Below are 25940 nucleotides of genomic sequence, written 5' to 3'. Positions count from 1 at the left end.
TGAAGGATATCAAGGTAAATTGTAGTGAACTGGTAGTTATCTACTCTGATAACTCTGCGGCTATTCACATATCTAAGAATCCATTATTTCACTCTAAGACTAAACATATTTTAATAAAGTATAAGTTTCTGAAGAACAAGATTGAAGCAAAGGAAGTCAAATTGGTTTATGTGAACACTAAAGAACAAATTGCAAACATATTCACTAAACTGTTGTCTAAGGAATCATTTGAGTATTTGAGAGATAGGTTAGGTCTTTCTACCTCTCCGATAGAGACTTGATTGATGAAGTTTGTCATCAGTCTGGCATGCATTACCAGAGACATTCTTCATTTCAGCACTGATGAGTGGTGCTACTACTCAAGGGGAGTAGTCAACTTTGAATTTCAGAGGTTTATATATCATTGCTTTGATATTTTTCTCATATTTTTGGCATTGATGTCAAAGGGGGGAATGATAGTAATGTGAAAAATCATTCAAAACCTTACAGAGATATTATTCATAGAGGGAGAGCTATTGATTGTTGGTTGTATTCCACAGGGGGAGACTTGTTTGGCATTTCTTGGTACTTAGATGTTTTTCACATCTAGTGTTTCTATCAATGCCAAAGGGGGAGATTGTTGGCATAATGGATGAATTGAATATGTGTTGCATTGATGTTTTATCATTGATGTCAACACTAGTTGTTATAGTTGGTTATCGGTAGACAAGTTTTGGTTACCGGTAGAAGATCTAGTGTTACCGACAAAAGAGACTATATGTTGGACACTTCCGGCATGCTTGGATCAGTGAAGTATATTTGATTTCATGTGTTATATGCTCCATGAGCATGTTTTGGTCAGTTGGTATCGGCTTGGTAATCGGATGCTATCATACACTCTGGTAAACCCTTACCGGCAAAGCTTTCATTAAGGAATCATGATAGGATGCATAGTTGGTGTTGGTGTTGCTTCTTCATGGATTTTAGGATGCTGAAGATGTTCTTTGATCGTGCTTAAAATTCTTCAAGACATTTCTTTAGCGTGGTGGACCCAAAATAGGTCAGGTACCTATCTAGATTATGGATCGGTATCATGCCAACATGTACTCTACACATTACCGGGATGACTTGAGATTATTTATGAATTTGTTATTATTGTTTTGGTCTTAATCCAACATGGCATATCATTGTAATATGGAATTATGTAATGATCTTATTGTATTATCTTTAGGTGGTTGGCCTAATCATTTTAGGCCTTAGGGTTTGTATAAATAAGAGGTAGAAACTCTTTGTAAAGTATCATGGTTATTGGAAAGGTCATGGTCAAGGAATGTAATGTGCGAATATTGTAATATCATTCAGGCAGAGGAGTTGGTCGATCATTGGTGATCAAATTGGATTTAGAAGAGGATTTAGTCTTCCAGCACTGAGCTTAATCGGGACTATAATCAGGCATGGTAGATGTTATTTCTAGTAGTTCACTTTGTTGGATTGTTGTCCATTTATCTTGAGATGGTTGTAGCCTCTCTGTAGTCAATGAGACTCTTTTGTAATGAGAAATACGCTCTAGGCAGTGTGCCTTCCTGCAAGTGCAGGCCCCTCATTGTAACACATACTTTCTGCAGAAGTATCATCTGACTGTGGGTAGGCTTCCCACCATGGTTTTTCCCTTTTTAGGTTTTCCATGTACAAATCATGGTGTTATTTAGTATTATTGCTTTGCATTAATTATCTGGTTAATTGTTAAGTTTTATTGTTTACCGGTATCTTGCCATACGGGCATTTATATGTGCTTTACCGGTACTTGATTTGTTTAAGGTTTTATTGTGGATTAAAAGTTATAATCTGTTAAAAACTAATTCACCCCCCCCCCCTCTCAACTGTTCACCAGTTATCCTAACAGTAGCAGTATGACTACTTTTGTATTTGATTCTATCATTGTGATCAGTGAGTTGTATCTTGGTGCAAGGGTTGTAGCTCCTTAGGTTGGTGCCCTAAATCAGGGGTTGGTGCTCCTTGGGTTGGTGTCCTAGATCAGGGGTTTGTGCTCCTTGGGTTGGTGCCCTAAATCAGGGGTTGTAGCTCCTTGGTTTAGTGCCCTAAACTTTTTAATAGATTTCATTGTGAGGCTGGATTGGAGCAGTAGACTCCAGCAGCATTGCTCACCGAGGTTTTTCCCATCTTGGGTTTTCCTCGTACATACTGGTGTTATGTGATGTCCCTTTCTGTATGTTTGCATTTGTGGTGGTCTCTCCTCTAACTGGTAAGTCTACATTGTGTTAAAATCTGAGAACCGGTATACTCACATAGGTTAGTTTAAAGGGAAAATATTGAGAACCACTGATTCACCCCCCTCTTAGTGGTGCATTGTGTCCAACAGGGGGTTTGAGGAAGGATCCCATAGGGGAATGAAAGAAGGATTTGTTTGAGTGGGGAGATAGATCCAGTCATCTTTGAGATGACACCAAAACTATGACCCCTTCCCAACATATTATGTTTCCCTATAAGCTCCTCCTTCCACTTTCTCTAATCCTGGGCATAAATATTGCAGGTCTTCCTCTAGTTTCAGGGTGATTTTACTTCTTGCCAGGATCTAGATTCCCTTCCGGGAAGGGAAATGCTTTGTAGGGAAGAATGATGTATCTCACACTCCATCTGAAGGCATCAGGGTGATAATGACATGGCTCAAGCACTTGTGTTTCTACCAATTTTTAGTTAAAAATTTTGATTCTATTTCATCACGGGTGCCAACGTATGGATAGTTTTAGGGAGTTATAAGAAATATTTTTGTAACAAAATCGCATATGGTCTTTTAGGCCTAATTGCTGAGATTAAATCTTCTGATGACAAGTGTCTCCTTTGGCCCATAGCTTGTTTTCTCCCTTGTTTATATAAAATGGATTTCAAGGCCATGTGATTGGGTTCCTTTCTGGTCCTTTTAGTGGTTCAGATTTTGATTCCTTTAGGATTCCTTTTCTAGTTTCTCTAGCAGGTTTTAGGTGGAATGAGAGAAGTGTAAAGTCCTTTTGCAGAGAAAAATAGAATGAGTCATGTGTCTTCATTTTTGCAGATTCTTGAAGGAGTCAAATGTAAATTGTTTTATGATAGAAATAGAAAATCTTTTCAATAGAAATACAATTTTGATCTATTTCTCTCCAATGTACAATTCTATCATCTTTTGAATGAAGTAAATCAAGGGTTTCTTTTATTCGGTGCATTGTTGTGATGTATGTGATTTTTATTTATGCTTTGATCTAAGGGATCAATTAAAAGATAAAACAAGATTGCAGAGTGGTAGGGCTTGTTAAGGGATTTGATAAGTAGTCTAAGTTGGGATTGCAGATAAGAAAAATTGTAAGGCAATACTTTCTTAGATGTGAATGCTATTAGATATAATTTTTTTATAAATCATTTCATATCTTATGAATTCAAGCACCCAATGTGGTTCAAGAGAACCCTTTCAAGCTCTCCCTCCTTTTTTTGTTGGTATTATGCTTCTTATGAAGCCATTGTATATAAAATAATGAGCCAAGTGCTCATAGGTCCTAGGTAGGGTCCTAGAGGAGATCTTAGGGGTCATAAGTCAAAATTGTGGTTTCCTTGAAAATGGAGGATATGTGTGTCCTGGAGGTGTTTAGGGGACTTCATATCATGGTGGTGTCCTTAGGTTGGCCCATTGTGATCTAGGAGTCATGAAGAGAAACATTGGGAAAGTTGCTCAAAAGTTGCATGACAACTTTTAAAAGTTGTCAATCAACTTTTCCACCATGATGTCAAAATTGTTAAGTTGGTGTGGAAAACCCTAAATGTGGCACACCAACTGAGGTATGGGTAGTATAAGATGTTACAAACCCTAAGTTAAAGGGTTGGTTGTCAAAGATTGTATGGCTCAAGTAAACTGTATTGACTGTGACTATTTTTGAGTTACCAGTCTGTTTGAATGAAGTTACCGAGAAAACAAATGGATTGATTTGTGATCAAACGTATGTGGAATGTCTTATTTGGTGTATATATATTCATTGTGAGTGATAAGATTAGCTTTTTGTTTACCGGTTGAGTGTGTTTGTAAATAGTTTGTGAATTGCAGTCTTACTGTCCAGTTTTCGACCGGTTTGCGTAAATGAAGTCTTGACTCCATTCCCCATTGTGGAACCACCATGAAACCATGGGGAATGGATGTGGAGATCCTATACTATAGTCCCAAGCAATAAGGACCCTTGTAAGTGCAAGAAGGCCAAGTAAATACCCATTCCTAGGCAAGACTGGACAGTGCTCGGTTAGGAATGGTTGTTGGTGCAGAGGTCTTGGAGAGTAAGGTTGATTAGTGGAGAGTGCATCCTTTGGAGGAAGTGTAGAGGAGTGAGTGAAGCAGCATTGGTGTGAAGGAGGAGCCTCCACCAATCCAAACAAGGTGGCTAAAACTTAAAACACTCACTGTGACCCAAGCAGACCCTAAAAACCCTCACAAAAACCCTTAAAAACCTTAAAATCCACCAAGGATAGAGTACGGACACCTAGAGGCCTAAAACCTAGAAAATCCTTGAGTCCTTGCCAAATGAATGGCAGTCCTTTTTGGGAGATTGGGTTGTTTGTGCATCATTTGTGAGAGGGATCCCTAGAAGACCGGTTAGGAGGCCTAATTGATCCTAATCCTTGTAGCCCTTTTTGAAGGCAAAAACACAAAATTGTGAAATCGATAAGGGGTTAAAGGCTTGAAACCTCTTGGGGGCTCATGAATGGGTGGAAAAACCTTGAAATAGACCTGATACAACCTTTCTCGGACCTTGGAAAGTGTGGATCAAGCTTAGCCCTTATTAGCCATAGTAAGGGGATTTGAGTCTCATGAGTAGGTGAGACCTTAGGAGCAGTATTGCAACTCATTGGTGGGTGGATTGGGCATGGTCAGGGGATTCCTTAAGCAAAGGGAAGTCCTAGAGACCCTAGGGTGTGTAGAGAACACCAGGTGATCCAAGGAAAGGATCCAAGAGCATAGACTAGGGTAGTCTATCCCAAAACCCCATCCCATCAGATTGGTATCAGAGCAAGTAAAAGACTTGTTGGAATTTGTATGTCTCTATATATTGGTGAATCAGTAGGGGAGAGAAGAATGGTTACTAATGTAGAGCTGGCTAGAGAAGTGGAAGAACAGAAGGAGAAAAATAGACTCCTTGAAGAAGTTGTGAGTGAGATGAGGGATAAACTACAGGAAGTGGTGGATCAAAGGACACAAGGACCTTGGGATGAAGACACCAAGGGTAAAGGCAAGAAGAATATAGACATAGATGACATTATCCCTGAACCTGATCCCTTGTTCAATGAAGAACCTTTTGTGAAAGCTATTAAGGCCTTGAACACCAAAGCCTTTGAAGGATTGCCACATTTTAGTGGAAGAATGGATATAGACACTGTTATGGAATGGATTGAGGGCATGGAAAACCACTTTGAGTGTGCAGGAGTGACAAACGCTCAGAAAGTTAAGGTTTTCAAATCAAGATTAAGGGGAGCAGCTTTGACATGGTGGAAGTACCTGCAAGAAGAAAGAGTTAGTATGGGGAAGCTACCTATTGCAAATTGGAAAGCTATGGTGGGTAAGATTAAGGAGAACTACTTACCAGAGGATTATGAAGTCCAACTTCATAAGAAGAGACAAGGATTGAAGCAGAAGGATCTTGATGTGGCCTCCTACATAGAGGAGTTTCAAAAGCTATGTCTTAGGTCCAAAGTCCAAGAAGATGAATCCATTAAGGTGGCTAGGTATCTAAGCGGCCTAAAGTGGAACATTCAAGAGGAGATAAGCCTATGGACTCCTACTACTATCCAGAAGTGTCATCATCTTGTTGCCAAGGTAGAAGAGAGGAACAAAAGAAAAGGAGACTCCCATAACAGGGGTAGAGGCAGAGGTAGAGATCAAGTGAACCACCGAGGTGGTTACCAAATCAAGTCAAGTGAGCAGAGGAACCAAGGAGAAGCCAAGTTGACTGAACATGGCAGTGAAACAAATCCTAGAGGAGGACATTCTAGAGGAAGAGGTGCACAAGGTGGACCAAATAGGGGTAGAGGTACCGACAGAGGTAACTCCTATTTTGTAACCATGAAGTGTTACAATTGTGGACAATTGGGACACCCGGCATATAGATGCCCTGACAAGCCTACATCATCCAACAATGGCAAGAGGGTTGCTTATGCAAATGAAGACTCTTCAAGTAGCAAGACACCTAAGGTGGATCATATTGAATCAGAGAGTGGAGAAAATCTAATGTTCAATAGGGTCTTGATAAGATAGCCAGTCAAGAGTGAACCTAAGCATAGGAGAGCATTGTTTAGGGTAAGGTGCAAGATTCTTGGTAAAGTGTGCAAGGTGATAGTTGATTCAAGCTCAACTGATAATATCATATCAGAAGAGGTAGTTAGGAAGTTGAAACTCACAAGGATACCCCACACTAACCCATACAAGGTGACATGGTTGAATAATGAGCAGAGTGTGTTGGTCAATGAATAGACTTGGGTAGAGTTTTCCATTGGAGGATACAAGGACAAGATCCTTTGTGATGTGTTGCCCATGGATGCATGTCATCTGCTGCTAGGAAGACCCTGGAAATTTGATAGGAAGGTTATCTATGATGGAGAGGAGAACTCCATTTCCTTTAAGAAGGACAGCAAGACCTTCAAGATACAGTCTTTGACAAAGAATGAAGAAGGAACTTCAAAGACACCTAGTGTCTTAATGGCTACTGGTAAAGAGTTTTTGAACTTGCTACATGAGGAGGAGATAGTGAAGTGTGCCATATTTGTGAAACCAAAGGAGGAAGAAGACAAGTTGCAGACAGAAGTACCCAAGGAGGTGAAGCACATGTTGCAAGAGTATAAGGACATAGTGAGTGATGGGACACCTACAACACTCCCACCTAGAAGGACTATAAGTCACCAGATAGACTTTGTTCCTGGTGCATCCTTACCTAAAAAGTATACATATAAGCTCACACCTTATCAGAACAAGGAGTAGCAAGGCAAGTGCAGGAGTTATTGGAACAAGGACTGATTAAGAAGAGCATCAACCCATGTGCAATCCCGGTTGTGCTAGCATCAAAAAAAGAAGGTAAATGGAGACTTTGCATTGACTCAAGAGAAATTAATAGGATTACCATAAGGTATAGGTTTCCTATTCCTAGAATAGACGATCTCATGGATTGTTTAGGAGGGGCTATGTATTTTACCAAGCTAGACCTTAAAAGTGGTTATCACCAGATAAGAATTAAGGAGGGTGATGAGTGGAAGACTACTTTTAAAACCATAGATGGATTGTATGAATGGCTTGTAATGCCATTTCGACTCACCAATGCTCCAAGCAACTTCATGAGGTTGATGAATGAAGTGTTGAAGGATTTCACAGGCAGATTTGTGGTGGTGTATTTAGATGACATTCTCATCTATAGCAGAACCAAAGAAGAGCACCTTGAGCATTTGAGGTTGGTCTTAGAGAGGTTGCATGAGGAGAAGCTATCCATCAACCTAGAGAAGTGTGACTTCTTGAAGCAAGAGTTGGTTTACTTAAGATTTGTGGTGTCTAAGGGAACCTTGAAGATGGATCCAAGTAAAGTGGAGGCAATCTTGAATTGGCCTGCACCTAAAACAAGGACTGAGGTAAGAAGTTTCCATGGATTAGCTCAATTCTATAGGAAGTTTGTGAGGAATTTCAGTGGCATATGTGCACCAGTCCTTGACACCATCAAAGGAGGTCTTAAAACAAAGTTTAAATGGACTGAGTAGGCTGACAAAGCATTTCAATTATTGAAACAACAAGTAGCCACAAAACCTATCCTTCTCCTACCTACATTTGATAAGCTATTTACTTTGGAGTGTGATGCAAGTGGAATTGCAGTAGGCGGTGTGTTGAGTCAAGAGGGAAGACCTGTGGCATTTTTCAGTGAGAAGCTTAATGAAGCAAAGAAGAAGTACTCAGCCTATGACCTAGAGTTATATGCATTAGTGCAGTCTCTAAAGAAGTGGAGACATTACCTACTCCCAAAGGAATTCGTAGTGTTCACAGACAATCAAGCATTGAGTTACATCAACACTTAAGAGAAGCTAAGCAATAGACATCTGAAATGGATGGAATATCTCCAATCCTTCACCTTCACCATCAAGCATAAGAAGGGACAACTTAACAAAGTGGCAGATGCATTGAGCAGGAAGTTGTTGATTGTTCAAGAGTTACAGTTGCAGAGCATAGGCATAGAGGGTTTCAAAGACCTCTATGAAGGAGATGAACACTTCTGATCAACTTACAAGGTTTGCAAAGAGTTTGAGAACCATTTCCATTATGACTATGCAGATTACACTCTCCAAAATGGTCTCTTGTTCAAGGGTAACCAGTTGTGTGTACCTAGAGGATCTATGAGGGAGAACCTCATCCAGGAGAAGCATAATGGCAGTTTGAGTGGACACTTTGGTATTAATAAAACCTTGGATTTAGTACAGAGGTACTACTATTGGCCTAAGTTTCCAAGAGATGTGAAGAGGTATGTAGAGCAGTGTGGTGTATGCCATAGAGCCAAAGGTGGATCAGGCAATGTCGGTCCCTAACAGACCTTGGGAATGTATAAGCATGGACTTTGTAGTAGGACTTCCCAAGACTAAAACAAGTATGGATAGCATCTATGTGGTAGTAGATAGATTTTCCAAAATGAGTCATTTCATACCATGTAAGACTACACATGATGCAAGCTATGTTGCACATCTCTTTTTCAAAGAGATTGTTAGGATTCATGGACTCCCTTTAAGCATTGTTTTAGACAGGGACAGCAAGTTCATGGGTCATTTTTGGCAAACATTATGGAGGAGACTAGGAACTAACTTGTCATTTAGCTCAGCTTACCATCCACAAATAGATGGTCAAACTGAAGTCATCAATAGAGTGTTAGGCAATTTGTTGAGATGTCTAACTAAGGAGTATGGTCAGACATGGGACCTTATCATTCCTAAAGCAAAGTATGCATATAATGACAGTGTGAATAGAACCACTGGTAGAAGCCCTTTTGAGGTTGTGTATGGTAGACATCCAAGGGGAGTATGTGAGTTGAGAGATCTGAGTAGTTTGGAGATGAAGAGTGGACAAGCAGAGGACTTCACCCAAACCATCAAGGAAGTACAAGAGCAAGTTAAGAAGGCCATCCTTGAATCCACTCACAAATTGAAAGCCAAAGTGGATGAGAAAAGGAGAGAAGTTCAGTTCAAGGTGGGTGACTATGTGATGGTCCATTTGAGCAAAGCTAGGATGCAAAGTGGTAAGCCTACCAAACTGCAGATGAAGAGGGTGACCTTGTCAAATTCTAGAAAAATATGGTGAGAACACCTATAAGGTTGGTTTACCTTTAGACTTAGCCATCTCACCAGTCTTCAATGTTGTTGATCTAGTAATGTACAAGGGAGAGATAGCAGAGTAGACTGGGAACCAAGCCAAGGTATTACAAGACTTGGAAGTGAATACCTTACCTCAAGTGAAGAAGCCTAAAGAAGTGGAGATCTTGGAATCAAGAGTGAAGAAGTCTACTAGACACCAGGTCTACATGGATCACTTAGTGAAATGGGCAGGTCAACCAGTATCTGAAGCTACATGGGTGGAGGAGAGCAAGTTCAAGAAGCTTGGCATAGACCCAGCTCTCATCTCTTCTCCTATTTCTTAATTGTGTGTAGAGGGGGAGTATGGTGTAGTAGCACCCTTTCGATCTCTCCCTCCTTTTTTTGTTGGTATTATGCTTCTTATGAAGCCATTATATATAAAATAATGAGCCAAGTGCTCATAGGTCCTAGGTAGGGTCCTAGAGGAGATCTTAGGGGTCATAAGTCAAAATTGAGGTTTCCTTGAAAATGGAGGATATGTGTGTCCTAGAGGTATTTAGGGGCCCTTCATATCATGGTGGTTTCCTTAGGTTGTCCCATTGTGGTCTAGGAGTCATGAAGAGCAACATTGGGAAAGTTGCTCAAAAGTTGCAAAAGTTGCATGACAACTTTTTAAAGTTGTCAAGCAAATTTTCCACCATGATGTCAAAATTGTTAGGTTGGCATGGACAACCCTAAATGTGGCACACTGACCAAGGTATGGGTAGTATAATATGTTACAAACCCTAAGTTAAAGGGTTGGTTATCAGAGATTGTACGGCTCAAGCAAACTGTATTGACTGTGACTGTTTTTGAGTTACCAGTCTGTTTGAATGAAGTTACCGAGCAAACAAATGGATTGATTTGTGATCAAACCTATGTGGAATGTCTTCTTTGGTGTATATATCTTCATTTTGAGTGATTAGATTATCTTTTTGTTTACCGGTTGAGTGTGTTTGTAAATAGTTTGTGAATTGCAGTCTTACTGTCCAGTTTTGGACCGGTTTGAGTAAATGAAGTCTTGACTCCATTCCCCGTTGTGGAACCACCATGAAACCATGGGGAATGGATGTGGAGACCCTGTACTATAGTCCTAATCAAGAAGTGCCCTTGGAAATGCAAGGAGGCCAAGCAAATACCCATTCCTAGGTGAGACTGGACAGTGCTCGGTTAGGAATGGCTATTGGTGCAGAGGTCTTGGAGAGCAAGGTTGATTAATGGAGAGTGCATCCTTTGGAGGAAGTGCAGAGGAGTGAGTGAAGCATCATTGGTGTCAAGGAGGAGACTCCACCAATCCAAACAAGGTGGCTAAAACTTAAAACACTCGCTGTGACCCAGGCATACCCTAAAAACCCTCACAAAAACCCTTAAAAACCTTAAAATCCACCAAGGATAGAGTACGGATACTTGGAGGCCTAAAACCTAGAAAATCGTTGAGTCCTTGCCAAATAAATGGTAGTCCTTTCTGGGAGATTGGGTTGTTTGTGCATCATTTGTGAGAGGGAGCCCTAGAAGACCGGTTAAGAGGCCTAATTGGTCCTAATCCTTGTAGCCCTTTTTGAAGGCAAAAACACAAAATTGTGAAATCGGTAAGGGGTTAAAGGCTTGAAACCTCTTGGGGGCTCATGAATGGGTGGAAAAACCTTGAAATAAACCTGATACAACCTTGCTAAGACCTTGGAAAGTGTGGATCAAGCTTAGCCCTTATTAGCCATAGTAAGGGGTTTTGAGTCTCATGAGTAGGTGAGACCTTAGGAGCAGTATTGCAACTCACTAGTGGGTGGATTGGGAATGGTCAGGGGATTCCTCAAGCAAAGAGAAGTCCTAGAGACCCTAGGGTGTGTAGAGAACACTAGGTGATCCAAGGAAAGGATCCAAGAGCATAGACTAGGCTAGTCTATCCCAAAACCCCATCCCATCACAATGGAATAAGACATTGATCCTAGCTTGTTTTAAGTCTTTATAGTCAATCTTATTCTCCATTCATCTATATCTATTACAAATTGTTGATTATCAGAATACTTTTCAATTTATGTTTGTTATTGTGTGTTCTATCCATCTCATGCTCCAATTAGGTTGAGGATCAGTGAAGGATTTGCCATCCTTGAGCATTCTCCTTGTTGTTGAGCCTGCGTATGAGATCATCTACTTTGTTTTAGTGAATATTTGAGTATGGTGCAGAGATCATAAAATTCACATAGGGATCACCCTTGTGGGTTTTTTCAGAGCCCAAAGTGTTGAAGGATTTGTCTGGATCCTTGTCAATTGGTCCAAGTTCTTGAGGATTTTAATAGTTGGAGTTGGCTTCTCCATAGATATTTGAAGAATCAACTTGGAATATTCCTCTCATAGTGTAAACCCATTTGGGAACCAACAGAATCCCAATCATAGTGTTGTGATAAAATATTTTACCACACCACAATGTTCTGCAATTTCTTAATCTGGTTATTTCTAAAAACTGAATTTACCGTTGGCCAATCTGCTAATATATTCTCAAACTATACAATCTCTTAGACCTTATCTCACCAAGGTGTGGAAAGTGTCACTAGCGAGGAGTAGCATCCCCAATAGCCTGAATGACTCCCAAGAGTCACACAGCAAATTTGATTCTTCCATACAGCAATTTCTTTATTTGGCACTGGGCAGATCAATTACAATTCCTTCTACAGTCTCTCTAACTTATTCCCCTTTTAATATATATATATATATGTAGCTAGGAAATCGGAAATCATCAAAGAAAATATAAACATTAGTCATAGCTCAATCACAAAAGCTCAAATGCAATGATCAATCCTAATTACATCCAATAGACACATGAAAGGAAAACATTCAAGATTAAAAACTAAGCAAACCAAATGCAGATCTGAATGTCTCCTTCATGTGGCTCCATTGTCCTTCTTTCTCCTTCAAATAGCTTTGTTTGTGGATCTCACCTACAAGTGCATACACATGAGATGAAAGCAAGTAGACAAGATTGTAGCGCAAGAATACTCGAAGCGTGATTGATTCGACAAAGTGATTAATTCCATAATGTGATTAGAAAAAGTGATTAGATGGGATTGAAGAAAATCATCCAATTTATAGACAAATTGGAGAAAAGATCAAATTAGCATGAAGAGATTCAAATGGAAATTGCAAATCAAGAATGTCAATTATGACAAATTATGACAAATTTGCACTTTCTATGCAAAATTGATTGATTCATGATTTATGACAAAATTATGACAAATTTCCATGTCAAAATTGATTGATTGTCAATTATGACAAATTATGACAAATTTCTATGTCATTCCCATGAAATTAGGAGGAAAATAGGAGGAAATTGAATTAGAAATTAGGAAAATTAGAAAATTAGGAAATTAGAAAATGAGGAAATTAGGAATTTAGTGAATTAATTAATAATTTTTCATTTATTAATTAATTCACAAAGAGGGAATTTAGAAATTGATGAAAAATTAGGTAAATCAATTAATAATTTGTCATTTATTAATTAATTCACAAAAAGAGGAATAATTAGTTAGCCAATTAAATAATCATTTAATTTTGACTCGAAGACTTAGGATTAAATAAATAAATTATTTAACCTAGAGGGAGAAATGACAAATAGGGTTAAATGATTAAAATCATGAAGCCCTAAAAGATGAATTAGAAATGCAAGGATGACAATTAGGTCTTGACAAAAGATAATTGATATCGATTCGATTTGATCATGATTCTGACTTGATAAAAGACCAATGCTGATAAATGATGTGATTGATAAATGTGCCAATTGACAAGGAACAATGACTAATTGATCCAAATTGACACAATTGAGAAGGACGACGATCGATGACAAATTGATCGCAAAATGACAAAATTGACAAGAAGAAAAGGATCGATGACAAAATAGATCACAAGACAACCAGATTGATGACAAATTGATCAAAGGACAAGGATTGATGACAAATCGATCGCATGATAACAAGATTGATAAGAGGACAAAACCCTAATTAGGATTGACAATGTCCAAAATGATGACAAATGAATATGCACATAGATGCGACAGGATAAGATTGACCGAAATCATGACAAATATTGTTATCGACAAGACCAAATTCAAAAGCGAGACAACTGAAGAATGTAGAAGAAGGACTCGATGCTCGCAAATGATAAAGACCAAGTGCGTGACATAGGAGAAATGTTAATGCGACGCAAAAACCCTAAAATAAGGCAATGCGCAAATGTTAAAGTATGATTCCGCAAGCGTTGACCATTTTTAGGTGTCTACATTTTGCCCCTCTTTGAGACAATGCAATTTTAAGCGTTGTTTCAAAGAACAATAATGAAAATGCCCCAGACGCTGACAATGACATAGGCATGCCCCCTCAAGGAATTGGTCGGAAACATGCAGAAAAGAGGCCAAGGGATCGATAAAAATGATAGGATCGAACGGACTGACAATCGGAGATCGGATGCATGAAGGACAAACAAAAGAAGATGCAAAAGACCGTGACCAACATAAGATGGATAGGGTGCACATCCATCTATGCATTGACAAAGATCTATAAATGAGACAAAGAGAGTGAAAATTGCTCATTTGCACTAGACAAAGAGGAGGATTTGTTGCTCTGGAAAAAGGACACTTGCAGAGAGATGGCAAACATTCCAATGGCAGATCACCTCGGAGAACATGTACGCACCTACAGACGACTGGACGATGCGGGAGCAGCGGTATGTATCTCAAAAACCCATGTTTTCAATTTTATGAATTTGACTGGCTTGCAGGACATTGCGGGGCCCACAAGGGATGCAGAAACTGACTTCTGCACTTGTCTAGGGCGAATTTTGCGCTTGTGTAAGGGTACACAGGCGTAGGTTATGATACACAGGCGCAAGATGCATAACACAAGCACAGTTGTGCCCTGGGAACTTAATTTTGGGCAAAAATAGCATGCAAATGATCCGAAAAGGGGGGATAAGAATAGGATAGGTCAAAATAGATGAAAAACACCCTGATTTGGACATGAAACAAGGAAATGCAGCCTATAGGAGCAAACCCTAAAACTAATAAAATGTGCCCCAATTGTGATGCAGAGTCGACAGTATCCATTGATCACGTGGGAGAACCGACCAGACTGCTTCATGTTACGACATAGACTCAGGAGCATGGACAGAGATACCTTAGCAAGACTTGGGATATACTATATCACATTCATGCCTGAGATTAGGGCAAACATAGGACTGCTTACCACATTGGCAGAGCGATGGCATTCGGAGACCTCCTCATTCCATCTGGAGACTGGAGAGGCGACTATGACACTAGAGGATGTATGGCGTATCCTCTGCATTCCGATTCATGGGGAGATGGTAGAGTATGACCCAGTGATAGGGAGAGATGCATTGTGCAAATTATTTGAGTGCGACACAGATGATCTGGATATCGTAGAGAGGGAGATTGGCTGGGAGACCATGGCATCAGAGTATGATCAATGATATGTGGTGATAGCAGTGGTGATAGCATGTCTACTAGCAGGAGACAGACGAGGATATGGATTCGCTATTGGATGGGGAAGAGTGCTAGAGTGGATGGCGATAGAGGGGACGATGTACGCATGGGGACCATGTGTACTGGCTATGTTGTATTTTCAATTGCATCAGATAGCATATCAGGGAGTTCAGACTTTGAGCTATGGAGTCACATTGTTACAGGTATGGGCATTTGAGCACATAGCCATATGTCGACCGATTGCAGAGAGATAGGTGTTACCACACCGACCATATGTGTACTGCTATGGGGGAGCACTGAGATAGGGTTCGTTTGGATATATATTATATTGGCGACATGAGCTAGACAGACTGAGAGAGTTCACATGGAGGCCATATCGTGATTGCCCTGGATGGTTAGATGATAGTGATGAGCTACCATATTGCAGACAGGAGAGGTACCTAATTGGGCGACCAGTGAATCACCAGAGAGTGATTGAGATGTACCTGCCAAAGAGAGTCAGACGACAGTTTGGAGAGAGGCAGGATGTACCTAGGAGGACTGCACACTTTTCCTGATCTCACAGAGAGACGAGTCAGTGGGGGAGTATGATTCAGCCACACATATAGCATATGCTGACTTCACACAGCTACAGGAGAGACAGTGGGATTCGAGATCAGAGGTGGAGGAGGTCAGGATGACAGAGGAGTATGAGAGATGGTTTGCACGATGACGACTAGTGCCATTGACATATCCAGATATTCCAGTACCGAGGAGACAAGAGGACTTCCCACTCGCAGGAGAGGAGGAGGGAGATGATGAGGACGAGGAGGATGAGGGTGGGGATGAGGATGAGAGGGATGATGAGGACGGAGATGATGAGGATGACGATTATGAGCTAGATTCAGCTGATCAGGAGTCATTGCAGGATATACCCATAGAGTCGGAGACAGCTAGGATAGAGGAGATGGAGATGTGCAGGGCTACCATAGCGAGTCAGCATGATCATATTGCAACATTAGAGAGATAGAATGCCATCTTGAGGATAGAGCAGGATCAGTTCAGAGCGAAGATAGCCAGACTCACAGTGGCTCGAGATACAGCAATAGCCCAGGCACAGCGAGAAAAATAGAGAGTCACTGAGTATATTGGGTCGATTCGGGATGCCAGTGCATGGGAGATGGCACAGATGTTGGTAGAGACCGGAGAGGAGATACGCCATTGGAGGACACTATATGAGAGTGCAATTCCACCAGAGCAGAGAGCAGCTTCATATCGGGCATGATCGAGGATAGAGAGCAGGGCACACTCTCAGAGGTCAGTGAGCAGCATGGGGGTGAGTGGACCTATGAGACCACCATAGCCAGGACCAGGAGGGACATCATCCTTGAGACATGGTAGGGATGAGGAGGACAGAGGGAGCACCTAGTGACAGAGGCACGTGCTCCTTAGGATAGAGATAGATGTAGTTTGACATTATGTAGTCAGCCTACAGGCCATACTTAGGACAGACAGTCCAATTTTGTACTCCGATATTATTGTGACATATGATATGATATGCATCGATATGATGGGATGCAATGTGTTATGACTGATAGTTATTTTCCATGTATGGATGACTTATGCACTATTTATGTACCATTGTGGAACATGTATGGATGTATTTTTTATGTGTTTTTTATGCATTTATAATATGAAATGGATAAAATGTTTGATATGATGCTTGATGTAATGCAAATGTACTAACCAAATGGATGCAGGATGCAGCATATGTGTGTGGAGAAATCGGAGCACTAGACCAAACTGACTATCCAAATTGACGGAAGAAATGTTAGTAAGAAGAAATGAGATAGAGGACAGTTAGAGACGAAGAAAAACTTGCTTTCAGTAATGCACTTTGTAGGTGAGAACCTTTATTTTAATGTAGCAAAACGGATGCGTAGTATCATGGCATTGAAGGCCAGAGCTGAAATGCAACCCTTTTTGCAAAAGATAGACACTTCGCAAACAAACAGCAATCACAACAAAAAAAGAAAGGGACCATGAACCATCCCAGTCACTCTAAATCACTCAGTGACATCATCGAGCAACATAGGAACATGATCGAAGATAAATCAATAAATGATAAGACTCGCTAATTCCAACAAGTCAAAAAAACATCTTGATCTGCATTGTCAAAAGTTGAAAGTGTTGATAGGACGGTCATGTTGTCTAGTTTCAGGGAATGTGGTACCCCGTCTAAGACAGGACACGGTCTGGTTTCGAGTATACCACACCCTGTATAAGACTCATGATAATGTGCCAAGGACGAATGATTTTGATGCTGATGTTCGATTGATAAGACAATTTTGATCAATTTGAATGTCTGGTTTGATTGAAAAGTTCATCTGTTAACGCATGATCTCATTAAAGCACATTTTTTGATTAATTATCGTTGGATGTATGCTCAGTGATCTGTCTATGCACAAAGGGAATATTTATTGCAAAATGCTTGTTTTTGGATTTTTAATATTTTGAAAAAAAAAAATTGTGTTCATTTTTTCAGGACTTTATTTGATTTTTAGGGATTTTTTTCAGGACATTATTTGATTTTTATGATTTTTTTCAGGACATTATTTGATGTTTAGGGATTTTTTTCAGGACATTTTTCAATTTTTTTTGAATTATTTCAGGACATTTTTCAATTTTTTTGAATTATTTCAGGACATTTTTCAATTTTTTTGTTTTTATTTCAGGACATTTTTCAATTTTTTATGATTTTTGCCCCCAGTCTCTAGCAAGGCAAGGAATATGACAAGTGAATAAATAGGCTTTCTGAAATGATGGTGGATAGAGGGAAGACAAATGCCTTTTATTATGGAGACAATACAGATGCAATTTTCAAGGGCTATTGCGTGATGGGACAAGAGACTGGATATGACAATGTAAAGCAGAAACATGGCATGAGGGACATGTCAAGAGGTTTTTGAAACCATGTTTAAATTTTGCATCCTTATGTCAAATCAAGATCAAGGAATGAAAAAGGGTGTATGGATAGTGATAAGATATGGATAGGAAAAGCAAGACCAAGAATGGATAAGGGACATGGACTGAAGGTCAGGATTGGCTAGGGGATAGTGGCAGAAAGTTGCAATAAGCTAAGGAATATGGATGAAAGGTTGTAATAAGAAAATGGATAAATGACCAAAAGCTATGATAGACTAAAATCTGCAAACAAGATGCATGATGCTCATGATGATCCTCAGCCTTGTCAAGATCAAAGGTGGAAAAGGGGATATGTACATGAGGGACAATAGGATATGAAGGGTAATGACATGGTATGATAGGATAATGGAAAAATGAAGGACAAAAGGATATGAAGGAGGAAACCTGCCCCTAAGTGTGGTGTGCAAGGAGTTCATAGATTACGCATGATGCCTGTTTGCCAGGTTTTCATCATGGTAATTGCCCAAGGCACCTGTTTGCCAGGTTTTCACCAGTGGACGAATTATTTTTTGCTTTACTTTTTTTCTTTTGTCTTTTTTTTCTTTTTCTTTTTTTTTTTTTTTTGTATTTTGACTTTTTCAATAGAAGATGGACACATGATAGGGGATGGAAGAAGGACTCAAGCATCTTTTTGTTTGGATAGTAGCCTTGAAAAAAAAATGGACCATGACCTTTAAAAGTATGCTCAAAGACGTTGGTAGGATAAGGACATGGAAAATGAGATGAAACTAAGGCAAGGATTTATGCAAAGGATTGGATCAAAGGGATGGAAGGATGGAAAATATGCATTGGATAATGGATAGGGTATTGGAAGAATTGGGCTTCAGTGGATGGAAATGAAGGAAAGATTGACATTGGCACACACCTTGAGGGGTGATGGACTGATGGAGGAAGAATGGATCTCAGATTGTGAGATTTGGATGGAGGAATAGCTTGGGATTTTGGGACATAAGTGCCCAAAATGGATGAAGAAGGTGATGGAGGAACAAATTTTAGAGGTTTGGATGGAGGAATAGCAATTTTGGATGCCAAGTTGGATGTTTCTTTAGGCTTTTGTGCTTCAAGGAGCCGCTTAGGGATCCACATGGTTTTTGATTTTTCATGCTTTTGTGGTTCCTTGGAGTGCATTGCTTGCACAAGGGATTTAGGAACCCATATATATTTTGACTTTTCTTTATTTTGCTTAGTGGGCCTTTGTGGCCTTTTAGATATTTCTTTTTCTTTTTGGATCATATTTTTATTTGCTTTGACATGTTGATTAGATTGGACATGTTGATCCTTGAATACATGTGGATTTCTAGACTTATGACTTTTATACTTGGCATCCAAATTGCTTGGAGGGGGAAAGGAATGCATGGATGGATATGAATGAAATGGACTTCTTTTGGATGCATGAAATTTACTCAAGGATGTGTGCCTTTGTTGATCTTGCATAGAGGACGAAGGGATATAAGGACCTAAGATGGATGGAAGGTATGATGGGGAAGGTATATGTTTTGATTTTGATGGAGGGATACCAACTTCTTGAGGAATTTCACTGAGGCCATGACCCTTAAGATCTTCTTTGATACGGAGGGGTTCTTTATCATGAAAGTCTACTCCTTTGCCTTTATGAATATCTTCACTTGTAAGATACTCTTTTCTTTGGGAAGAAGACGCGAGTCCATAATGAGGTGGATATGATAGGAGAGAAATAATGAGATCTTGAAGTGGATCAGATTGCACCAAAGTGGAAGAACCCATTATGCATGTCGAGGGTTCATGAACATCTTGCACTGACATGTTAGAATCATGAGGGGGATTAGGATCATGAGGGGGACTAGGATTGTGTTGTGGACATGGTTCAATGACAGGCTCTTCAAGAGATGGAATGGGAGAAATAATGGGATCATCACAAGAAATGTGATCTTGGAGTGTATATGGAGCATTAAGACAAGGAGATGGAGGAACAAAAGGAATAATTTGATCTTGAGAAGGAGGAAGGTCATTGGAATCCTCTTTAAAGGTGCTTTACTCTTGAATTTCAATGGGATCATCATAAAGGATGGAAGGGATATCTTGAATGTCAATGGGATTTGAAAGGACATTTTTTTCATGAAATGGAAGGGGATCATTTGGGATTGGATGGACTAGGATATCTTGAGCTTGCTCGGGGAATGGAGTGTCAATAGGACTTTGGATAGGATGGACAAGAATAGGGGAATCATCATGAGTGTCTGGGAAGATGGGGTCCTGGTCAAAAATTGGATGGGATGATAAGGTTTCAGGATCTTGATCTTGATCTATTTTAAGACATGTTTCTTCATGCTCTAAATTATCCTCTTGACATGAGGTTGGACTTTGGATATGCATGGGGGATTGTGACAAGGAATCAATGTTTTGGCATGAAGGAAATGCACTTTGAACATTTGTGATGGATTATGGCAAGGAATCAATGCTTGAACATGAGGAAGAGGGACTTCGAATGGGGTCCTCTAAAATAGGTAATGGCAATAAAGTGCATGGTGGCATTGGGTCTTGTATTTCTAAAACATGACAAGGATGTGCATCATGAATTGGATTATCTTAGCAATCAATGATGGATAGCCCTTGGATAATTGCATCCTTGGGTGTATTATTTGATGAGGACAATATGGAAGGTTCTTGTGAAACTTCTAAAGGTGTAGGGATAGATGCCACTGGAGAGTCAATTTGTTTGTGGGGGGATGAGGCATTGCTAGACATAATTGTATTATCTTGATCTTCCTCAAAGAACTCACTTGGTAGTTTCCTTAAGATCATTGCAATAAAGCCACCTTTCTTTCGAGGTTTTGACATGGTTGTATCTAGAATTTGAACGTGTTTTTGGTTTGATGTCATGTTTTGATATTGGACTTGGTTCAATTGTTCCGACATGTTTGAAACTTGGGTTGGTGTGTGTTGCAACCTTTGTTTTTGAATGTTTGGTTGTGGTTGTTGACATTGATATTCCACCATTGGTTGAACTATTTGTTGACATTGTATAGTTGGTTGGACATATTGTTGAAATTGGACCATTGGTTGTGTTGGTTGTATATGTTGGACCATTGGTTGTGATGGTTGAAAATATGATTGATAGTAAACACCTTCTTGTTCTTGTTGTGGAGGCACATAATGTTGAAATTGATGTTGTCTCTTTTCTTGAAATTGTTTCATCATCTCTATTTGTGAGAGGAGAGCTGGTATGTCTAATCGTTCAAGAAGAGATCTTACATCAATTGGCTCAATCTTTGGATTTCGACCTGGAAATTTTTGAAACATTTTGGACATTTGTGATCTATTCTTCTCAATGTTTTTCACTCTTTGTTCCAAAATCTCATTTTCTTGAGCTAGTTTCTCCTCTAGTTTTTGTATTTGGAGACTTGTTTCATCATAAAAAGTTTGATCAATGTTGCCTTGTTTTTGGGTTGGATAGAATTGTGATTGCCTTGGATTAAAATTCAATTGCATTGTCAGTTGATACGTCAAACTTTGTTGCATCATTGGTTCTTGGAACCTTGTTTCAATAGACATGTCACTATGCAATGTTTTTGGGATTTTTGATTTTAAAAGGATGATGTATGATATGCAACTAAATGCAAACTAAAATAGACAAAAATGCAATCTATGGCAAGAATGCAACCTATGTTTTTGGTTGTTTTTCAAGATTTTGAAAAACTTTTTGGAATGCAAATCTAAAAGAGACCCTTAGGAAATTGAAATGATGTCTAGACCTCAAAGGACAAAAGGACCAAGTGACAAAAGGACAAAATGATAATGTCTCCCCTACATGCTTGGATACTAAGCTAGGTTTGACCAAATGACATTGATGACAAAAAGACAAAAGTTTGATAAGGTCTAGACTTCCTAACAATGACTTAGGGTTTATCAAAGATTTGGATTACTCAAGTATGACAAAACCTAGTTTTGACACTATATGCAAAGGGACAATTACTATGCAAATGACCCTAATATGATATGATAATGACCTAAACTTAACGAAGAGACATAGGGTATGCAAATGCAAATGTATGACAATGTCAACCTAAGTTTGAATTATGAAATGGTATTACTCTAATGCAAGAGGACACGTGCAAATGGATGACCCTTATTGATATGCAAAGGAGTATGACCTAGGTGAAACCTAACCTTGGTATTTGACAATGACTTTGCAAAATGCAAACCTAAGATGAACTTAAATCTAAGTGACATAAATGTTGAGACAAGATTTTGAAAAAATGTTTGACAACCATGTTTGAAGGTGTTTTGAACTTTGTTGGATGAAATGTTCTTGTGTTTAACCTTGTTTTTGAATCAATTTGTCTTGTTTTTGAAATGAGATGCAATTCAACTTTTGACAAGCAAAGAAGACAAGATATTTCAACTTAGACTCAAGACAATCATGCTCATTGACACATTTCTTATGGATGGCAAGGACAGTAGGTACTTGAGAGGTAGACTTGTTATGGGATTCAAGGAGAATACATAGATGCTTGACCCCACGGGCTCCCCTCCACGGCACTCACTTCTTAGGGCAGCCAAGCATTAGTCCCCATGGAAATCTCCCCATGGCAAACTTAGTATCTCTTCCAAGTATCTGAACTTGTCCTTCTCAAGTAACTAGAAGGATTTTTGGCCTCTAAATACAAGGTGTTTAGTAAGGATTTCTGTTAAGTGTTACTCCTTGGTGTCACGCAAGCATGATTGAGACATTAAGCCCACCAAGATACCAAAAAAATGTAGTCGCGCAAGCATGATTTAGACCGTGAGGTCCTACTTAGATGTTGATATGAGAAAGAGTCAAGGGTCATCACTTCCCAAGTAACTGCAATTCCCACGTAACCCTTCCTTCAAAGCTTTTGCCCATCAGGTATTTGTTTATAGTGAGTTAGAATGCCAAGTTATTCTAGCCGTACTCACTTTGGGTCATTCCCTTCTCATGATTATCACTTGCTTGCAAAAGCAAATTGTCGGGAAGGCAGGCCCTCTAAAGGTGACACACAATCAAAAACATGAGCATGGTATCGAAGATCTGGATTTCTAATCACCCTAAGAAGGATGAGAGCATACTCTCCTACTCCAATGTCAAACTCAACAATCAAAGAAAAAATATATTCATTCCATCCTATTTAGAAATCATACTAGGTGCCTAAATATTAATTACAAACACAAAGTTTAGTTGTAGTCCAAGGCAACCTGCAAAACCCAAGTCAGAAGTTTGATATGTTTAGTCTTTGACTATCGAACCTGCATAAAATGTGTTAGTAGTTTCATTTGTTGTCTTTTCCATGCATATGCCAAGGTGCTGCACAGAGAATCAGTACCAAAAACCAAAAAAGCAGAAACAACATGCAAAACAGAACAATTTTCAAGTAAAAAACACTGCCTTTTACCTCTATTTCTAGTCCTACACAAGTGCAGAAATCTCACACAGGTGCAGAATGATTGACACAGGCGCAGATTGTCCTTGACACAGGTGCAAAATGCTTGACACAGGCGCAGATTGTCTCACACAGGCGCAGAAGTCCCCAGAAAACCCTACATTACCCTGTTTCTTGGGTTTTTGACCTGCAAATCATCTCAAAAGCACTCAAAAGCATAATTAGGGGGTTAGTTCACGTTGGGTTCACCAATTAATGTAGCTAGGAAATCAAAAATCATCAAAGCAAATATAAACATTAGTCATAGCTCAATCACAAAAGCTCAAATGCAATGATCAATCCTAATTACATCCAATAGAGGCATGAAAGCAAAACATTCAAGATTAAAAACTAAGCAAACCAAATGTAGATCTGAATGTCTCCTTCATGTGGCTCCATTGTCCTTCTTTCTCCTTCAAATAGCTTTGTTTGTGGATCTCACCTACAAGTGCATACACATGAGATGAAAGCAAGTAGACAAGATTGTAGCGCAAGAATACTCGAAGCGTGATTGATTCGACAAAGTGATTAATTCCATAATGTGATTAGAAAAAGTGATTCGAAAAAGTGATTAGATGGGATTGAAGAAAATCATCCAATTTATAGACAAATTGGAGAAAAGATCAAATTAGCATGAAGAGATTCAAATGGAAATTGCAAATCAAGAATGTCAATTATGACAAATTATGACAAATTTGCACTTTCTATGCAAAATTGATTGATTCATGATTTATGACAAAATTATGACAAATTTCCATGTCAAAATTGATTGATTATCAATTATGACAAATTATGACAAATTTCTATGTCATTCCCATGAAATTAGGAGGAAAATAGGAGGAAATTGAATTAGAAATTAGGAAAATTAGAAAATTAGGAAATTAGAAAATGAGGAAATTAGGAATTTAGTGAATTAATTAATAATTTTTCATTTATTAATTAATTCACAAAGAGGGAATTTAGAAATTGATGAAAAATTAGGTAAATCAATTAATAATTTGTCATTTATTAATTAATTCACAAAAAGAGGAATAATTAGTTAGCCAATTAAATAATCATTTAATTTTGACTCGAAGACTTAGGATTAAATAAATAAATTATTTAACCTAGAGGGAGAAATGACAAATAGGGTTAAATGATTAAAATCATGAAGCCCTAAAAGATGAATTAGAAATGCAAGGATGACAATTAGGTCTTGACAAAAGATAATTGATATCGATTTGATTTGATCATGATTCTGACTTGATAAAAGACCAATGCTGATAAATGATGTGATTGATAAATGCGCCAATTGACGAGGAACAATGACTAATTGATCCAAATTGACACAATTGAGAAGGACGACGATCGATGACAAATTGATCGCAAAATGACAAAATTGACAAGAAGACAAGGATCGATGACAAAATAGATCACAAGATGACCAGATTGATGACAAATTGATCAAAGGACAAGGATCGATGACAAATCGATCGCATGATAACAAGATTGATAAGAGGACAAAACCCTAATTAGGATTGATGATTTCCAAAATGATGACAAATGAATATGCACATAGATGCGACAGGATAAGATTGACCAAAATCATGACAAATATTGTTATCGACAAGACCAAATTCGAAAGCGAGACAACTGAAGAATGCAAAAGAAGGACTCGATGCTCGCAAATGATAAAGACCAAGTGTGTGACATAGGAGAAATGTTAATGCGATGCAAAAACCCTAAAATAAGGCAATGCACAAATGTTAAAGTATGATTCCACAAGCGTTGACCATTTTTAGGTGTCTACAATATATATATATATATATATATATATATATATATATATATATATATATATATATATATATATATATATATATATATATTTGTTAATAATCTCCACGATAGATGAAATGGTATTGGAAAAAGACACTGTTTCAGTGAAGATTGTTGCATGGAAGATTCTTAGGGGTTGTCATTGATGGCAACTCAGTTTGTAAATCACATCCGGTGTACATAGCTTTGGTTTACCTAAAGTTATATTGTTCATGAGGCATAAGTTTGGAAGGTGGAACACAGTAACTGGTAGAATATGCATATCTTGATTTTGACTGGATAATTTTGGTTGTGGTGATAAAGGCACTTGATTCAAGGTGAGAGACAAATTATTCCATGAACTCGATATCCAGTGTTGATTCATGAGCAACATTGAAGGTCCGGTATCCAGTAATTCAGTTAGAGTAGAGCTATTTTGGTGTAACATGTGTTGTGGATTTGTTGGGTTGATTTCAGTGATTGGTTTCATGTTAGAGGTGATTGGGTCAACTTATGGGAAGCCTATTATCTTTATATTTTGGTCTGTATTTAGATTTGTGGGTGGATTGAGCTGACTTGGTGATACATGTTTCATGTTGCATGTTATCCGATTTTTGGAAGCTGACATGGTAAATGATTCTTTTTGTTAGTACAGATATATAAGATCGATATGGATGAGCATTTTGGTGTATGTTAAGAGTGAAGGAAGTCTGTATGAGAAAATTTGCAAAGGTTGGTGAATGTGATTGAATGTTTTGGTGCTCCGGTGTATGACAATGCAGGAAAATAGAGCAGAAAGATAAACCAAGTGTAGAAGATAAACTGAGCTTAACTGGAACTACTTTATGGCATATGTAGATTCTATATTTTAGTTCATTCATTTTTGTAATATATTGTAATAGCCTGTAAAGCAGTGATCC

Source organism: Cryptomeria japonica, chromosome 9 (genome assembly GCF_030272615.1).
Source record: "Cryptomeria japonica chromosome 9, Sugi_1.0, whole genome shotgun sequence".
Taxonomy (NCBI): domain Eukaryota; kingdom Viridiplantae; phylum Streptophyta; class Pinopsida; order Cupressales; family Cupressaceae; genus Cryptomeria; species Cryptomeria japonica.
This window is presented reverse-complemented; position numbering follows the sequence as displayed.